Source organism: Lactuca sativa, chromosome 1 (genome assembly GCF_002870075.4).
Source record: "Lactuca sativa cultivar Salinas chromosome 1, Lsat_Salinas_v11, whole genome shotgun sequence".
In the NCBI taxonomy this organism is placed as follows: domain Eukaryota; kingdom Viridiplantae; phylum Streptophyta; class Magnoliopsida; order Asterales; family Asteraceae; genus Lactuca; species Lactuca sativa.
In genome coordinates this window covers 135,086,462-135,103,681 of record NC_056623.2, presented here as the reverse complement: position 1 = coordinate 135,103,681, position 17,220 = coordinate 135,086,462, and positions in this window count along the sequence as shown.

The window sequence follows — 17,220 nt, the reverse complement described above, 5'->3', positions numbered from 1 at the left end:
GGGTGATATCTCGAGGACTTTCTAGTTAAAGACCTTCCTCGAGACTCGTTCTCTCTGCTTGGTGAAGAAAAATGCACAAATGCCCCATTAGGACAATTTTGAGCGATATGACCGGCAATGCCACAATTGAAACAAATTTGCTTATTATCACTAGACCTGAATACACCCTTATCAAATTTCAAGTTCTTATTTTCATGTCTAACTTTCCCACATGTGCATGTGTAGGAGTTAGATTGTGTGACAAATATAGAAGATGTGGATGTGCTAGAGTCAGATTTGGTAGTTTTCTCAAAAACAACACCACATTTTTTAGAATTATCAGATTTAGACATCAGATCATCACAATCAAAAAAATCAATCTTAACATTAGACACAGACTCATCACAAACGGGAACACTAAACTTAGACACCAATATATTAGACTCATACTTCTCATCTCCTTGCTTTCCCTGGCTTACTGACACATCTGCATTCAAAGTAGAAATGTTAGTATCCAAAACCCTAGTACTAGGACCTGTTGACTGTTCAACAGCTGGTTTACCATAAATCATGTATGGTTCTCTATCAATTTCTTCTTGGGTCAAAGGATTAGGAATATAGTTGTGATTAAATGGAGGAGGGGCACTCTCATATCCTATACCTACTTGCTCTTGGTCTCTCCATTGCATTCGTCAAGTGTTGTAGTTACAGCAGCAAGTTTACTTTTAATGTGATCATAGTTTACACACTTGTTGCTGTAATCTTCTTGCAATTTCCCGAAGTCCTTAGTTTTAGCCTCTAATTTTTATTTTAATGGTTTTTGTTCTTTTCTAATAGTATATCTCTCATATTTTAGATCCTCATTTTCTCTTTTAATCAGCTTGATTTGATCACGCAAAAACTTGATAGTCTGAATACAAGATTGGGAACAAGCAGTTTCACTAACCTTCGATTTTGCAGGCTCTGGCGTGGTTTGAACCATGAATTCAAATTGGAGTTCCATCATTTCTACTTCTGGGTTTGTTCCATCTTCTCCTACAACAACATCATTGATTTGGGCGATATGAGCATTTTTAGGTCCTGAAATATTTAGAGCTTGAATTCGATCCTCCGAGTCAAATAATTAAGCCACCACTGCAAGATTTGCGGTCTGATTGTTGATTGTGGCTCCCCTGCTTTTATTTACTGGCACCATTGTTCTTTCATTGTTCTCTCTCCTATCAGGCTTAGGACATTCTCTAACAAAATGACCTGGTTTATGGCAATTAAAGCATCAGAGTTTGCCTTTTGTTAAACCCAACTTTTTTTTATGCATTCATCCCCTAGTTATTTTTGTCGGTCCTTTTGGAGAATTGTTTAGCTCTGAACATTGCCATGCCAATTTGCCATGTTATGTCCATTTCTTCAACATCTTCTAGATGGATTGGTCCAAATCTGCAAATGACTATTGAGGGGGAAGTTCACCAGCCACAAAAGCATTATAACAGTTAACCAAACCTGTTGCAAGAGCCATGTTCTCTTCATTTTGTTTGGAAATAGGAATTTGAGCAGAAACTGGAACACATGTCTTTGAAGATGAAGCAACTTGGTGATAAGATTGGGGAACAACAAATGATGATTGAGCAGCAAAATATGACTGAAGAGTGACAAATGATGACTGAGGAGTAGCACAAGGTGGAACTTGAGGATTAGTAAAGGATGAGAAAGCATTGTTTGATTGAATCCCAAGATTAGCATAAGAATATGAGTTAACATAGGTGATCTCTATTTGTTTGTCATCCAAATCACAAGCTTTAATGATGGCCATGAGTTCAGCCAAAGTAAGTAGATTGAGATTCTTGGTTTTCTTGATGACATCAACATTCACATCCCTTGTCTTTGGGAGAGAATTAAGCAACTTCTTGTTCACCTCTGATCTTGGCACTGAAACCCCCGACGGAACTCATTTCAGTGGTGAGTGTGATAAAGCATTGCAATTGAACTTCCAAGATTCTCCAATAATGTGATTAAACATATTCAACTTCTGTCTCAGCATGTCTTGATGGCTTTGTTTCATATCATCATTCCCTTCATACAATTCAATCAAAGTTTCCCATAGAGCCTTTTTTGAAGTGTATTCTCTAATTCCTTGTGCAATGTTGAGAGAAAAACTTGAGACACACTTGAACAAATGTTAGAACAAGTATAGCTATGGAATTAGTTAGTTGTGGAAATGTAAAGAAACATAAATGATAGCAGGTGATATATCAAGTAAACACATAAGTTGATTCATAACATGGAATGCATTCAAACCAAGTTAATAAGTGAGATCAACTTTAGTGATAGAGTCGCGAATGACTTGCTCTAAAGAGAAGTATTAATCAGTTGAGTTCGATAGGATTTTAGAGAGTAAGAAAGATATGAGATGCGTAAGGATAACTTGAAGATAATTCAAATTTAGAGATGAGTAAGGTGAGAGAGCTTTGTTGATTGATAAAGCGTGACTCTATTTATAGAGACTCAAGAAATACAAGTGATTCACTCTCCAAGGGTAGCCATGCAAGGCATACTGGATAATAGAGAGTATTACAAGACATAGATAAAAATAGACTAAGTACAGAAAGAAGACTACGGTAGCTTTGACGACTTCGGATGTGACTGATGAGGAAGCTTGAATGCGGATGCTTGTAGACTGCGGTAGGCATAATTAATAGGGTCACTTCATGTATCAACAATTTCCACCTAAGTGACCTCTAATTTCCTTCACTTATCAAGTTTAACGAACTTGATCAGGATCCACCAAAACTTCCTGACATTTTCCAACCAAGTGATGCTTCTTAAAATCTCGAACTTGACTTCGGCAGTTGTATGTTTTGATTTTTCCACTACGGTTGGACAAATTTCAAGTTTTTTCTTCGTGAGGCGGTTCATGGAAGCCATGGAGATGAAGTACTTGACTTGATCAGTCTTCCTTTTGAAGATGACACCAAGTTTAGGAAATTTTGTAGCACCAAGGGATCTTTCCTCATAACCTTTGGTTGGCATCGATGTGGGATCAAGAGGAGGTAGATCAACCTTTTTGGCAATGATTGGGTGGATATCCACATCGATCTTTGCGAAGTCACAAACAGTTTCTTTCAGATAAGTAATTTCCTTTTCAAGTGCTATCTTCATCTTCGGATGCTTTTCACACTTGTTCTGGAACACCTTCGCTATCAGGAAGACTTCTTCTGGTTCATGCAGGGGAAGTTAGCTTGGGTGCAAACATAGTCCTGATTCCTTCTAGTGAGTGTGTATTGCACAAATTCAGCCTTCATAAATTTGTAAGGTTTTAAGTTCATGGCAGCTGAAGGTCTTTCGTTGGACCAGATCTTCTCAATGGGAGAAGCATGCTTGGCATAGAATTGGTTAAGTCTCTCGAACTCCATTGGCAGTCTCTTGTGATTAGGTAGTTTGCGGTCAAACAGCTCAAATATTGTGAAGTATTTCGCATTTGGGGGGATAGGGACATCCCCGTAGCCATCCGAAGGAGGTTCAACATACGTGAGGTATGGTTTGTAGTCGTCATCAAGAAGTCTGCGGTGGGGATTGATCCAGGAGTTTATTAAGGATTCATCCATCACAGTGTCAAAACCGCTCTCTCTCCATATAAGCTCTGCAAGTTTAGTTGCTTTCATTCAGCTTTCTTCTACTTAGTTAGAGGGGAGTCATTTGAGCTTGGAGATGACATGTGATCCTCTAGATTCTTGAAGTGTGGGGGAGTTTCAGGTTTTTTAGGGGAAGGAATGATTTTTTGTTGTGGTGGTGGAGAGTGATGTTGCGGTGAGGGTTTCAGTGAAGGGAGTTTCTGAGAAGTGCTGTTGGAATGATGATCTTCTTCGTAGTCTTCTTCTTCACTTCCCCCTCTTGAGGAGTTCAGGCCCGGAGACTCCTCAAGCCCTTGTTTGAGGCTTTCGACTTTAGCACACACGTCCTGGAAATGGGCTTTGAGAACCTCAGCCAGTTGCTGATTGTCAGGAATAGTGGTGTTGAAGAGCAGTCAAGGAATCTCCTTTGTTAGTTGGAGAATTATGAGGCCATGAAAGTTTGATGATAATGAACGTTGGAGTTTCTTGATGGTTGTATGGAGAACTGAGATAGTGGACTCATATGCAGTGTGAGTCTCAGCTATCAGTTTACGAGACAGAGAAGATTGATCCGTAATGGTTGCCTATAAGCTGTCTTTTATTGCGGATACCTCAGATATAACGCGCTACGCAGCAACCATAAATTCCTTGTGATCCGCTTGACGACTTTTATCAAGGGACCTTATCCCCATTTCAACCTTGAGAGAAATTCTCTCAACAACCAATCGTTCCCTTGCTTCTAGTCGTTCAATCCTTTCGATCAAGGACTGTGGCATAGGATTGTCTTCAGACTGCGGTTGAGTAGACTTGACTGCGGCCAAAATTTGGTCAACCATGGATTGAATATTGAGAAATTCTTTTCTTGATATGGCATCTTTTTCTTCTTTTTCTTATCCTTTGGCTTGGAGGTTGAGTGTTGAGAGCCAGTCGATTCCTCTTCTTCAACATACATCATGAGGTCATCATCCGAAGAATTTTTCTGATTGACCTCTTGAGAATCAACATCGTTAAAACCGAAGGTAGGAGCATAACTAACTTCGATTTCGGTGCCTGCATCTTAGGAGTCTTTGGCAGTTGGAGATGGAGGAGGCTTTGAGGGAGTCTGATAAGCAGTCGCCTCTTGAGCCTTGCGGATGGTATCAGCCATGTTATCCATCAGGGATGCAGCTTGCACAAAGTAGCTACGGTATTGGCATTGTTTATTGCGTATGCCCAATACTTAGCCACATATTGAATTTCTTGTTGTTTCTGCTGAAGCTGCTTTGTTTGTCTTGCTTTTCTTACTTAGAATGCCCTACGGAAAGCAGCATATTTCTTGGCTTCGACTTCATGGGATGGTTAATACTTACACCATGAGTCATTCAGATCTATGTCGTCAATTCCTTGAAAGCGCACCGAGGTGTCCCTCAGGTTAATGGATCCTTGCATGTTTGTGCTCACCGTGCCTAAACCACTTGTTACTGATGTAAGCAGAGTAGGATTTCCTAAGCTTCCTTGGTCTCCTTGACCTAAAGTCAACTCTGGCCTCGGCTCAGTTCTGACAAAGGCTGAAGAATCGCCTTGTAGTTGGTGTGACAACCCGATATTTCAACTCTTTGTAATGACCAAAATGGGTCAAGTATTGTAACCACTTTTGAGTAATAAAATTTATTTTCATAATAAAATGTGCAAATAGTTCTATTTTATTTCCTTCTATGTTTAAATGTCTTTGAACCATGATCGTACGTAAAAAGAATGCCCAAATCCGACTTCATATAACGAAGTTATGATTTTCCCAAGTTCGGCTTAGCAACAGACAACTAAAAACTCGAATCGGAGATCGAGCGACTTTTGGCCGGAATGACCTAAACGAGAATCGAAGGTCTCGACAATGGTATTCCAGCGGTAAAAAGTCTGGCAAAAACCGACATCAGATAAAGAAGTTATGAATTTTCAAAGAAATTCCTTAAACACGATGAGTTTATAATAATTAATAAAAAAATAATTTCGGGATTTGCCGATGGAGTCTAAACGAAAGTTGTAGAGCGTAGTCTCACCTACGCATGGATATAAAGACCATCGAAAACGGAGTTCGTATGAAGAAGATATGAATTTTTTAAGTTTATTAAATAAATTATATATTTATTTAATTCAAAATTCAGACCTTATCCGAAGAGGAGTCAGCGTCCTCATCCGGGTACGCACTGCGTACCCCTGTACACCTAGCGTACTCGAAGGACTTGGCCTCTGATCGTCCACGTCGCCATATCCGAGGAATCCGACCCGTCCGAAGCGCCGACCCGTCCGACCCGCTGTCCCATCCGACCTGCCGTCCCATCCGACCCGCGTACCCAGCAACCCGTCCCATCCGAAGCCGAGGCAGTCGAGGCTTCGGTCATGCATGACGTACGCGTACGCGCTGCGTACGAGCGTACGCCCCGCGTACCGAAGCAGACCAGCCTTCCTATAAATAGGATGCGAGGGCTTCCGAGAAAAGGGCTCAATTCTCTCCTCTCTCTCACAATCTTGCCTCGTTTTCCGTGTCCGTTCAAACCCGAAGCTCTGGTCTTTTTGGCTCAAGTCCCGATGGTCGATTTTACTCCCGAGATTCCCGAGAATCCCGAGGAAAATCCGTTTTCCCGAGACGAAACTCTGCCCGGTTTTTCCACCTCGCTATCTCCAAAACTTTCAAGTGAGTTTCATACCCCTTAATCAACCTTTTTAAATATTCTAAATGCTTTTATATGCTTTCAAGGGGGGGATTACAAGTAAAACACATGAGTATTATCGTGTGTTACATAAAGAAACTCTTTTATATGCTGTTATATATTCAAATTACATGCGATTTATAAACCTTTAAGGAACTTTTATATATATATAACATATGTTAAAATAGCATTCTATCTTTTGAAATATAAATTTGTTATAATGCATGTATAAACCAAACTTTTCTTAGATTATTCTTGTCTATCTTAGACTCTACACCAAAAATCTATGCTTTCATAAACAAGTGATTCTTTTTCTAGGTATTTCTAAACAAGCAAGACACACTTTTAGAAAACTATAATAGGTATAGTTTTACGAACAAATTTCTATCTCTTATGTACTAGAAACATGAATTTCAAGAAGTTTACTTTCGTATACAAGAACAAACGTAACATTTTAACGAGTAGATCTGTTTTTATACCACGGTTTTGTGAGACACTAACTTCATGTACGTTCGAGTACACATTTCTAGTCCTGTATTATATACCAGAATCCCTTGGAGGGGGAGCATGGTGTTTGTGTATAGATCTATACGGGCTTGACAAACCCGCGCCCTGACTGTTAGCTGCAGTCCACCTTTTGGGGTGACAAACGTCATAACATTCCAACGCCTGAAGAACGCTGTGTATAGGCATTCCGAGTCAATAGTATGGTTATAAAACTCACAAGGGGTATGAAAAATGCATTGATTTACAAGGTTTTCAAACTCATTGGTTATTTTACACTTACATACATTTTGGAGACAAACATTGGTCTTGAGTGAAGGCTACTTTTATACTAGTAGAAAATATAGGATTTTCTAAACACAAACAAACAAAGATAAAACATTTCATTTCATTTGAACATTGTCACTTAAATACTTATGAAAATCACCAGCTTAAATGCTGATCTACTCTTTCAAAATTTCTTGTATGTCCCAGGAAATCAGTAATTTCAGGTATTCATTACGCTTTTGATGAAGGGATGCTGCGGCGCCAGTTTAAATCTCGTGTTTTTAACATCATATTGTAATTAAGTTTTGAACATGTAACTTTTGACAAATGTAAACTTTCAATTATATATATGATGGTTGTATTGCTTTCTTTACTATGTATTCATTTGTTACGTTACCACATGAAGTCATCCGTCCCCGAACGTTTCCGCCGTTCAGGTTTGGGGGTGTGACAGATTGGTATCAGAGCAATGTTTATAGTGAACTAAGTATATCGAACCACATAAGATATACAAACTATAAATGCTTAAGGGACTAATACTCTCTGACAAAACAAATTTTCTTTTTACGCTTAAGCAGTTTTGCGTTCAACTCAAATTGATAGTTCATTTAAGTACAATTACAGGCATACCACAAGTTATTTTCATGATTATACAACGATACAAGTATTTAGACAAGTTGAGACTACGATTGAGACTCGATATATGTAATTAGATTTTGGACAAATATAGCGTGATCAACTATATTTGCCCGAGAATTGACCAACGTATATCGAGGAATGATCGTAGTAAGCAACAAGTCAAACCTTACCAAACCATTGCAAGAATCGAACACAAGAAATAAAATACTATAGGAGTATTTGCGATCTAGACTAGTTTAACTTACATGTTTTGCATGTTTCAACTTTATTCCATTCTTATAACCCTATTTCTCGTACAGTCAAATGGCTGGATTTCACCACCCTGGCGACCCCTACTTTCCCAACCAAGGCAACGGAGGATGGATCGAAGATGATCCCGAAGAGGACGAGGAACCCATAGAAGTGGGTGATGACTCCGGTACCGACTCAGAGCCAGAAGTTATGATCCACCACCCATTCAACCTCCCGTCTTCGTAAGGAACTTTCAAGGACCGACTCTCGTCTGGGGAAGTCACCTCCACCATTGGAGCCAACAGCAAAACCTACGCCCTCCCTACGGCATGTGCCGGGACTTCTATGATGTCCGCGGCGGAGGTTCAGCTGATCCAGCACTCCCGGTAATGGTGGGTAAGTTAGCCAATCAGTCCTATCAGTCTGGAGTTCAAGCTAGTCGACTCCGGGATATCAACGTGGAAGTGCAACTTCACACTTCTGACATCCGTAGGCTGGATAAGATGCAAGACTCAATTCCAAACCGAAGCATTTCAAGCGCAAATGATTGCAGCCCTCACCGAACTGAGGGAACAACAAGCCGCTTTCGAAAGGCGTCTAACGGAGTCAAAGCAATCAGATGCGGAGTCAAGCTCCAAGCGCAACCTTCGATGCAAGTAGTGCTTTTCCAGGACTCAAATTTTGTTATAGCTTAGGACCTCGGCTAAAAGTCTTTAAATTTCTCGAACTTTGTAATCAGAGACCCTTATAGGGGTCAAATTTTCATGATCATTGTAACAACTTTTATATTAATATAAGTGGCACTATTACTACTATGTTAAGTATTTCGTTCGAACCTTGAATGGTCTTTGTGAACCCAAATACTTGTTTCATACCTTCAGTCTTACAAATAACTTTCATTCTTCTATTTTAAGACTCATACTATCATCTGTTGTTGAACTATAGCGATTTAGTACATGAGACACATACATTTTCTATTCTATGAAATTCTTATCCTTGTCTTTTCAACCTATAGTTGAAGGATGCCTCCGCGTAGGAATCCAAGGCGAAACAACGGTGAGGAAGCACCTGTACCACCACCTCCACCACCCCAATTTGATGCTGTAATGTTTCAAGCAACAGTCACCGCAGCGGTAGCAGCTGCCATGTCACAGATCAATAACTCGAGTACTAATGGCTCGGGATCTGGCACACACCTATCCAACCATGGCGAGAGTCATGGACCACCTCGAGAATGCACCTATAAGGACTTCACTAATGCCAAGCCCCGGATGTTTTATGGAACTGGTGGTGTGATGGCCCTGAGGCAGTGGATTGAAAGGACGGAGGCAGTCTTTGAAATCTGCTCTTGTCCCGAGCACAGCAAGGTCAAATTTGCAACTTTCACCCTTCTTGATAAAGCTTTAACTTGGTGGAATGGCCATGTTAAAGTACTTACCCTAATCGTGGCAAACTCCATAAGTTGGGAGAGCCTGAAGGCCATGATGATGAGAGAATATTGCCCACGGGGAGAGATTCAAAAGCTTGAACACGAGCTATGGACTCTAGGAATGGTTGGTACCGACATCGCCACTTATACCAACAGATTCTACGAGCTGGCAATCCTTTGTCAAGATATGATTGCTCCTGAGAGCAAGAAAATAGAAAGGTACATCTGGGGATTGACGCCCCAAATGCGATCAAGCGTGTTAGCTTCTAAACCTGACACCTTTGAAAGTGCTAAGGAACTGGCACAATCTCTGATCGACTACGGAGGTCATCAGAACTCAACCACTTCTGCACCAGCACCACAGAAAGGAAACAACAACAACAACAACAACAACAATGGCAGGAAGAGAGCGTGGATTAAAGGGAAGGGTGGGTCTTCCCAAGAATCCGCAAAGAAACAACTGGTTTCAGTGAATGCTGCCACTGTACCTGCTACAGCCGCTACAAATACCTACCCAACAAAGCCTTATATAGGTAACCTCCCAAAGTGCACCAAATGCAATTACCACCACCATGGACCTTGCCGAGAAATGCAGTGCGCCAACTGCAACAGGAAAGGACACACAGCCCGTTTCTACAAGGAACCTGCAAAGCCGATCACTCAAGTTCCCGGTGCGGGTGTAGGGCAGGCTTGCTACGGCTGTGGCGAGGTGGGCCACTACAAGAGGAACTGTCCTAAGGCAGCAGGCACCGGAGGTGTGGGACGAGTTTTGGCAATAGGCCACGACGAAGCTGTAGCTGACCCAACTATAGTTGCTGGTACGTTCCTTCTCGATAATTCATACGCATGCATATTATTCGATAGTGGAGCGGAGAGAAGCTTCGTGAGTCAAAACTTTATTCATTTACTTAAACCTAAACCTAGCAAGTTAGAAAAAAAATCATTCACTGTAGAGATGGCCAATGGAAAAACCGAAAACACAAATTGCATATACATGGGCTGTACGTTAACATTAGACGGCCATTCTTTCCCAATCAATCTCATGTCGGTTCAAATTAAAAGTTTCGATGTCATAGTCGGCATGGATTGGTTGAGTCTTCTTCGCACCGACATCATGTGCTTTGAGAAAGCAGTCCCTCTAAATCTTCCTAACAACGAAACCTTAGTTATCTACGGCGACAAATCTAGTGCAAACCTTCGCATCATTTCGTGCATCCATGCTCGAAAGTGCTTGCGGAAGGATTGTCGAGCATTCCTAGCGCACATCGTTGAGACAAGTCAAGAACTGAAGGACATCAAGAGCATCTCGGTAGTACGCGACTATCCCGATATCTTTCCAGAAGAACTACCAGGATTACCACCGCAACGCCAAGTCGAGTTCAGAATCGACTTAGTTCCAGGAGCTACCCCAGTAGCAAAGTCGACTTACCGTCTCGCACCAGCAGGGTTGCAGGAACTTTCCAGTCAACTTAATGAACTCCTTCAAAAAGGATTCATAAGACCAAGTTTCTCACCTTGGGGAGCACCGGTCTTGTTTGTAAAGAAGAAAGACGGATCGTTCCGTATGTGCATCGACTACAGAGAGCTGAGCAAACTTACTGTCAAGAACCGCTATCCTCTACCCCGCATTGACGACCTATTCGATCAACTTCAAGGAGCAAACTACTTCTCAAAGATAGACCTACGATCCGGATATCACCAACTACGAGTTCTAGAGGGGGACATTCCAAAGACAGCTTTCCGAACTCGTTATGGACACTACAAATTTGTAGTGATTCCGTTCGGATTAACCAATGCACCAGCAGTATTTATGGACCTAATGAATAGGGTATGCCACCCTTACTTGGATCAGTTCGTCATCGTCTTTATTGATGATATACTTATCTACTCTCGAAGTGAGGAAGAGCATAGTCAGCACCTACGGAAAGTCCTAGAAACACTGCGAACGGAGAAACTCTATGCGAAGTTCTCTAAATGCGAATTTTGGATTAGAAGAGTCGAATTTTTAGGCCACGTTGTTAGCGAGAAAGGTATACACGTGGACTCCTCCAAAATTAAAGCTATTGAGAACTGGTCGGCACCAAAGACACCTACAGAAATTCGTCAATTTCTAGGTCTAGCTGGCTACTATCGCAGATTCATAAAGAACTTTTCGAGCATTGCGAAACCTCTTACTACATTAACCCAGAAAGGTGTGGCTTTTGACTGGGAAGCGAAACAAGAGAAGGAATTCCAGACACTAAAGCAGGCCTTGTGCACCGCACCGATACTATCCCTCCCCGAAGGGATAGAAGACTTCGTAGTGTATTGCGATGCTTCAAATCAAGGACTTGGTTGTGTTCTTATGCAGAGAGGGAAGGTTATAGCTTATGCCTCCTGACAGCTTAAGACACACGAAGTGAACTATACGACACACGATCTCGAGTTACGAGCAGTGGTATTTGCTCTGAAGATCTGGAGGCACTACTTATACGGAACAAAGAGTACTATTTTCACCGATCACAAGAGCCTTCAACACATTTTCGATCAAAAGGAACTCAACATGCGACAACGACGATGGGTTGAGTTACTGAATGACTACGAATGCGAAATTCGTTATCATCCTGGCAAGGCCAACATAGTAGCTGACGCCCTCAGTCGAAAGGAATACACTGGTCGGAGGGTCAAATCTCTGACCATGACTATCCATTCCCACTTATCCACACAAATTAAGGAGGCACAAATGGAAGCTTTGCAACCTGAAAATGTGGCAGGTGAATCCCTGCGTGGAATGGAGAAGAATCTAGAAGTCAAGGGTGGCGGAGCCTACTATCTCATGGACCGAATCTGGACCCCGAAACATGGTGGTTTCAGAAACGTAGTCATGACCGAGGCTCACAACTCAAGATATTCCGTTCACCCAGGTTCAGATAAAATGTATCTGGATCTTAAGAAGCTGTACTGGTGGCCTAACATGAAAGCAGAAATTGCTACCTTCGTGAGTAAATGTCTTACTTGCGCTAAGGTTAAGGTCGAGTATCAGAAACCGTCAGGATTACTACAAAAACCAGAGATACCAGAATGGAAATGGGAGCGGATTACTATGGACTTCATAACCAAGTTACCCAAAACGACAAGTGGACTCGATACCATATGGGTCATTGTCGACAGATTGACCAAATCAGCGCATTTCCTACCCATCAAGGAGACTGACAAAATGGAGAAGCTTACAAGCACTTACTTAAGGGAAGTAGTGCGACTACATGGTGTTCCGATATCCATTATCTCCGATCGAGATAGTAGATTCACTTCAAGATTCTGGCAGTCACTACAAAGTTCCCTAGGAACTAGGCTAGACATGAGTACAGCCTACCACCCACAAACAGACGGACAAAGTGAGAGAACAATACAAACTTTAAAAGATATGCTGAGAGCCTGTGTGATTAACTTTGGAAAGGCATGGGATATTCATTTACCCCTTGTCGAATTTTCATACAACAATAGTTATCATACAAGCATAAAGGCTGCTCCGTTTGAAGCCCTCTATGGTCGAAAGTGCAGATCCCCTCTGTGTTGGACTGAAGTTGGCGATACCCAGTTAGCTAGAGGAAGAGTTCCTGAAAGCACTCTCACCGGTCCGGAGATCATACGTGAAACGACAGAGAAGATCGTTCAGATTCGCGAACGATTGAAAGCCTCAAGAGACCGACAGAAAAGCTACGCTGACCAAAGGAGGAAACCTTTGGAATTCCAGGTAGGAGACCACGTCTTATTAAAGGTCTCACCGTGGAAGGGTTTAATACGATTTGGAAAGCGTGGGAAACTAAATCCAAGATACATTGGGCCTTTCGAGATTCTTTCCAGAATCGGCCCTGTGGCTTACAAGCTTAACCTACCGCGCGAACTTAGTAACATCCATCCAACCTTCCACGTCTCAAACTGGAAAAAGTGTCTGTCCGACGAGACTCTTGTTATTTCACTCGACGAGATCGAGATCAACGAGAGCCTCAACTTTGTGGAAGAACCAGTAGAAATCATGGACCGAGAGGTCAAACAAACAAAACAAAGTCGCATACCCATCGTGAAGGTTCGCTGGAACGCCAAGCGGGGACCTGAATTCACATGGGAACGCGAAGATCAGATGAAACAAAAGTACCCTCATCTCTTTCATGTTCACTAGTATCTTTACTACTTTAAATTTCGGGACGAAATTCTCTTTAACGGGGGGATGATGTGACAACCCGATATTTCAACTCTTTGTAATGACCAAAATGGGTCAAGTATTGTAACCACTTTTGAGTAATAAAATTTACTTTCATAATAAAATGTGCAAATAGTTCTATTTTATTTCCTTCTATGTTTAAATGTCTTTGAACCATGATCGTATGTAAAAAGAATGCCCAAATCCGACTTCATATAGCGAAGTTATGATTTTCCCAAGTTCGGCTTAGCAACAGACAGCTAAAAACTCGAATCGGAGATCGAGCGACTTTTGGCCGGAATGACCTAAACGAGAATCGAAGGTCTCGACAATGGTATTCCAGCGGTAAAAAGTCTGGCAAAAACCGACATCAGATAAAGAAGTTATGAATTTTCAAAGAAATTCCTTAAACACGATGAGTTTATAATAATTAATAAAAAAATAATTTCGGAATTTGCCGACGGAGTCTAAACGAAAGTTGTAGAGCTTAGTCTCTCCTACGCGTGGATATAAAGACCATCGAAAACGGAGTTCGTATGAAGAAGATATGAATTTTTTAAGTTTATTAATAAATTATATATTTATTTAATTCAAAATTCAGACCTTATCCGAAGAGGAGTCAGCGTCCTCATCCGGGTACGTGCTGCGTACCCCTGTACGCCCAGCGTACTCGAAGGACTTGGCCTCTGATCGTCCACGTCGCCATATCCGAGGAATCCGACCCGTCCGACCCGTCCGAAGCGCCGACTCGTCCGACCCGCTGTCCCATCCGACCCGCCGTCCCATCCGACCCGCGTACCCAGCAACCCATCCCATCCGAAGCCGAGGCAGTCGAGGCTTCAGTCATGCATGACGTACGCGTACGCGCTGCGTACGAGCGTACGCCCCGTGTACCGAGGCAGACCAGCCTTCCTATAAATAGGATGCGAGGGCTTCCGAGAAAAGGGCTCAATTCTCTCCTCTCTCTCACAATCTTGCCTCGTTTTCCATGTCCGTTCAAACCCGAAGCTCTGGTCTTTTTGGCTCAAGTCCCGATGGTCGATTTTACTCCCGAGATTCCCGAGAATCCCGAGGAAAATCCGTTTCCCGAGACGAAACTCTGCCCGGTTTTTCCACCTCGCTATCTCCAAAACTTTCAAGTGAGTTTCATACCCCTTAATCAACCTTTTTAAATATTCTAAATGCTTTTATATGCTTTCAATGGGGGGATTACAAGTAAAACACATGAGTATTATCGTGTGTTACATAAAGAAACTCTTTTATATGCTGTTATATATTCAAATCACATGCGATTTATAAACCTTTAAGGAACTTTTATATATATATAACATATGTTAAAATAGCATTCTATCTTTTGAAATATAAATTTGTTATAATGCATGTATAAACCAAACTTTTCTTAGATTATTCTTGTCTATCTTAGACTCTACACCAAAAATCTATGCTTTCATAAACAAGTGATTCTTTTTCTAGGTATTTCTAAACAAGCAAGACACACTTTTAGAAAACTATAATAGGTATAGTTTTACGAACAAATTTCTATCTCTTATGTACTAGAAACATGAATTTCAAGAAGTTTACTTTCGTATACAAGAACAAACGTAACATTTTAACAAGTAGATCTGTTTTTATACCACGGTTTTGTGAGACACTAACTTCATGTACGTTCGAGTACACATTTCAAGTCCTGCATTATATACCAGAATCCCTTGGAGGGGGAGCATGGTGTTTGTGTATAGATCTATACGGGCTTGACAAACCCGCGCCCTGACTGTTAGCTGCAGTCCACCTTTTGGGGTGACAAACGTCATAACATTCCAACGCCTGAAGAACGCTGTGTATAGGCATTCCGAGTCAATAGTATGGTTATAAAACTCACAAGGGGTATGAAAAATGCATTGATTTACAAGGTTTTCAAACTCATTGGTTATTTTACACTTACATACATTTTGGAGACAAACATTGGTCTTGAGTGAAGGCTACTTTTATACTAGTAGAAAATATAGGATTTTCTAAACACAAACAAACAAAGATAAAACATTTCATTTCATTTGAACATTGTCACTTAAATACTTATGAAATTCACCAGCTTAAATGCTGATCTACTCTTTCAAAATTTCTTGTATGTCCCAGGAAATCAGTAATTTCAGGTATTCATTACGCTTTTGATGAAGGGATGCTGCGGCGCCAGTTTAAATCTTGTGTTTTTAACATCATATTGTAATTAAGTTTTGAACATGTAACTTTTGACAAATGTAAACTTTCAATTATATATCTGATGGTTGTATTGCTTTCTTTACTATGTATTCATTTGTTACGTTACCACATGAAGTCATCCGCCCCCGAACGTTTCCGCCGTTCAGGTTTGGGGGTGTGACAGTTAGGATGGTGTTTGAAGTGTTTGGGTGACAGACAAAAGAATGGAGTGTAACTCCTCGGGGGAAAAGAAATGAGGACGGGAAGCCCTCGAGACCTTAGGGCAGGAGTCTGAGCCATCCTCATGCGATTGACCTAGGGGGAGTTTCCATATTGTTTCGAATGGATGTGCGGCCATCCCAAGGACTACTGGAGCCTATTAAGAGGCTGAGGTATCATTCTGGTCACGCATATGGCTAGTGGGATTGGTTTTGCATTTCTTGAGGATTGCAATAGGTTGATTATCCTCATCAGAGTCACTACTAGAGAGACGTCTACTTGGTTCGACTATAGTTATCACTGGTGGAGTTTTTCTTTTCTTGGAGGGATTGGATGGCTTGGAAGCATCCTTTTTAGGAGTTCCTTGTTTCTTGGTGCTGTGGGGGCCTTAACAAGTAGAGACTAGCTTCTTGCGTCTTTGGGATAATAAAATGTTGGAAAGAGTTGTGGAAGATGGGACTACGGTACTAGCGGGATCAATGACTGAGGATTGGGTTGGAAGAGGCGGGGTAGGAAGGTATGGGGAAATACCTTTCGTAGCCTCAATTTGATCTGAGACATCAGCAGTCACAAGACCAAGGGTAGAAAGAATGTGATTGGGTAGCCTTCTAATTGGTCCAAAAACAATCTAATCAAATGAGGGATTATACCTTTTAAGATCCTTGGTGATAAAGAAGTTGATATCATTGCCCATGCTGATTCCTGCATCCCCATGGACGTCGGAGATGCAGAGAAACCAAAACCTTGTAAATGTGTGTTCGGTAGGGTTCTCTCATGGTGTTTCTTTTGGAATGTACTGCAGAAAATCATCCCATAGGATCTGACCATAATTGACATCATGACCTGTGAAGATGCTCTATACGAGTTCTAGGAGCTTGAGTCCCATCTTGTTTGTGCCTCCGGTTCTGCCAGATAGACTACGGATAATGAAATGACAAACGAATTTACAGACTGCAGGCAATTGGTTTTTCTTGGAATCCCCAATTCCTTTGATTTTCTTCTGGTATCCCATTTGGTAGAGCGCAGACAGTATATCCGCCATTGATGGAGTAAAGACCTTGATGGATGGACGAACAAGGAGGTTTATGGTAGTGAGAAATTTCTCCTTGGTCAAGATGACCAAAGAATCATTGACTAGATTGATATGCACTTCTTAAAGATTCTCGAGTGGTCGATAGGCTGAAAAAGCACACTTGAAGAGGGTTGAGAGAGGAACAACATCTGTGAATGAATCGAAGGGTCCAAACAGTGGGTGATTGGACATGAACTTGATCATCAGTTTTG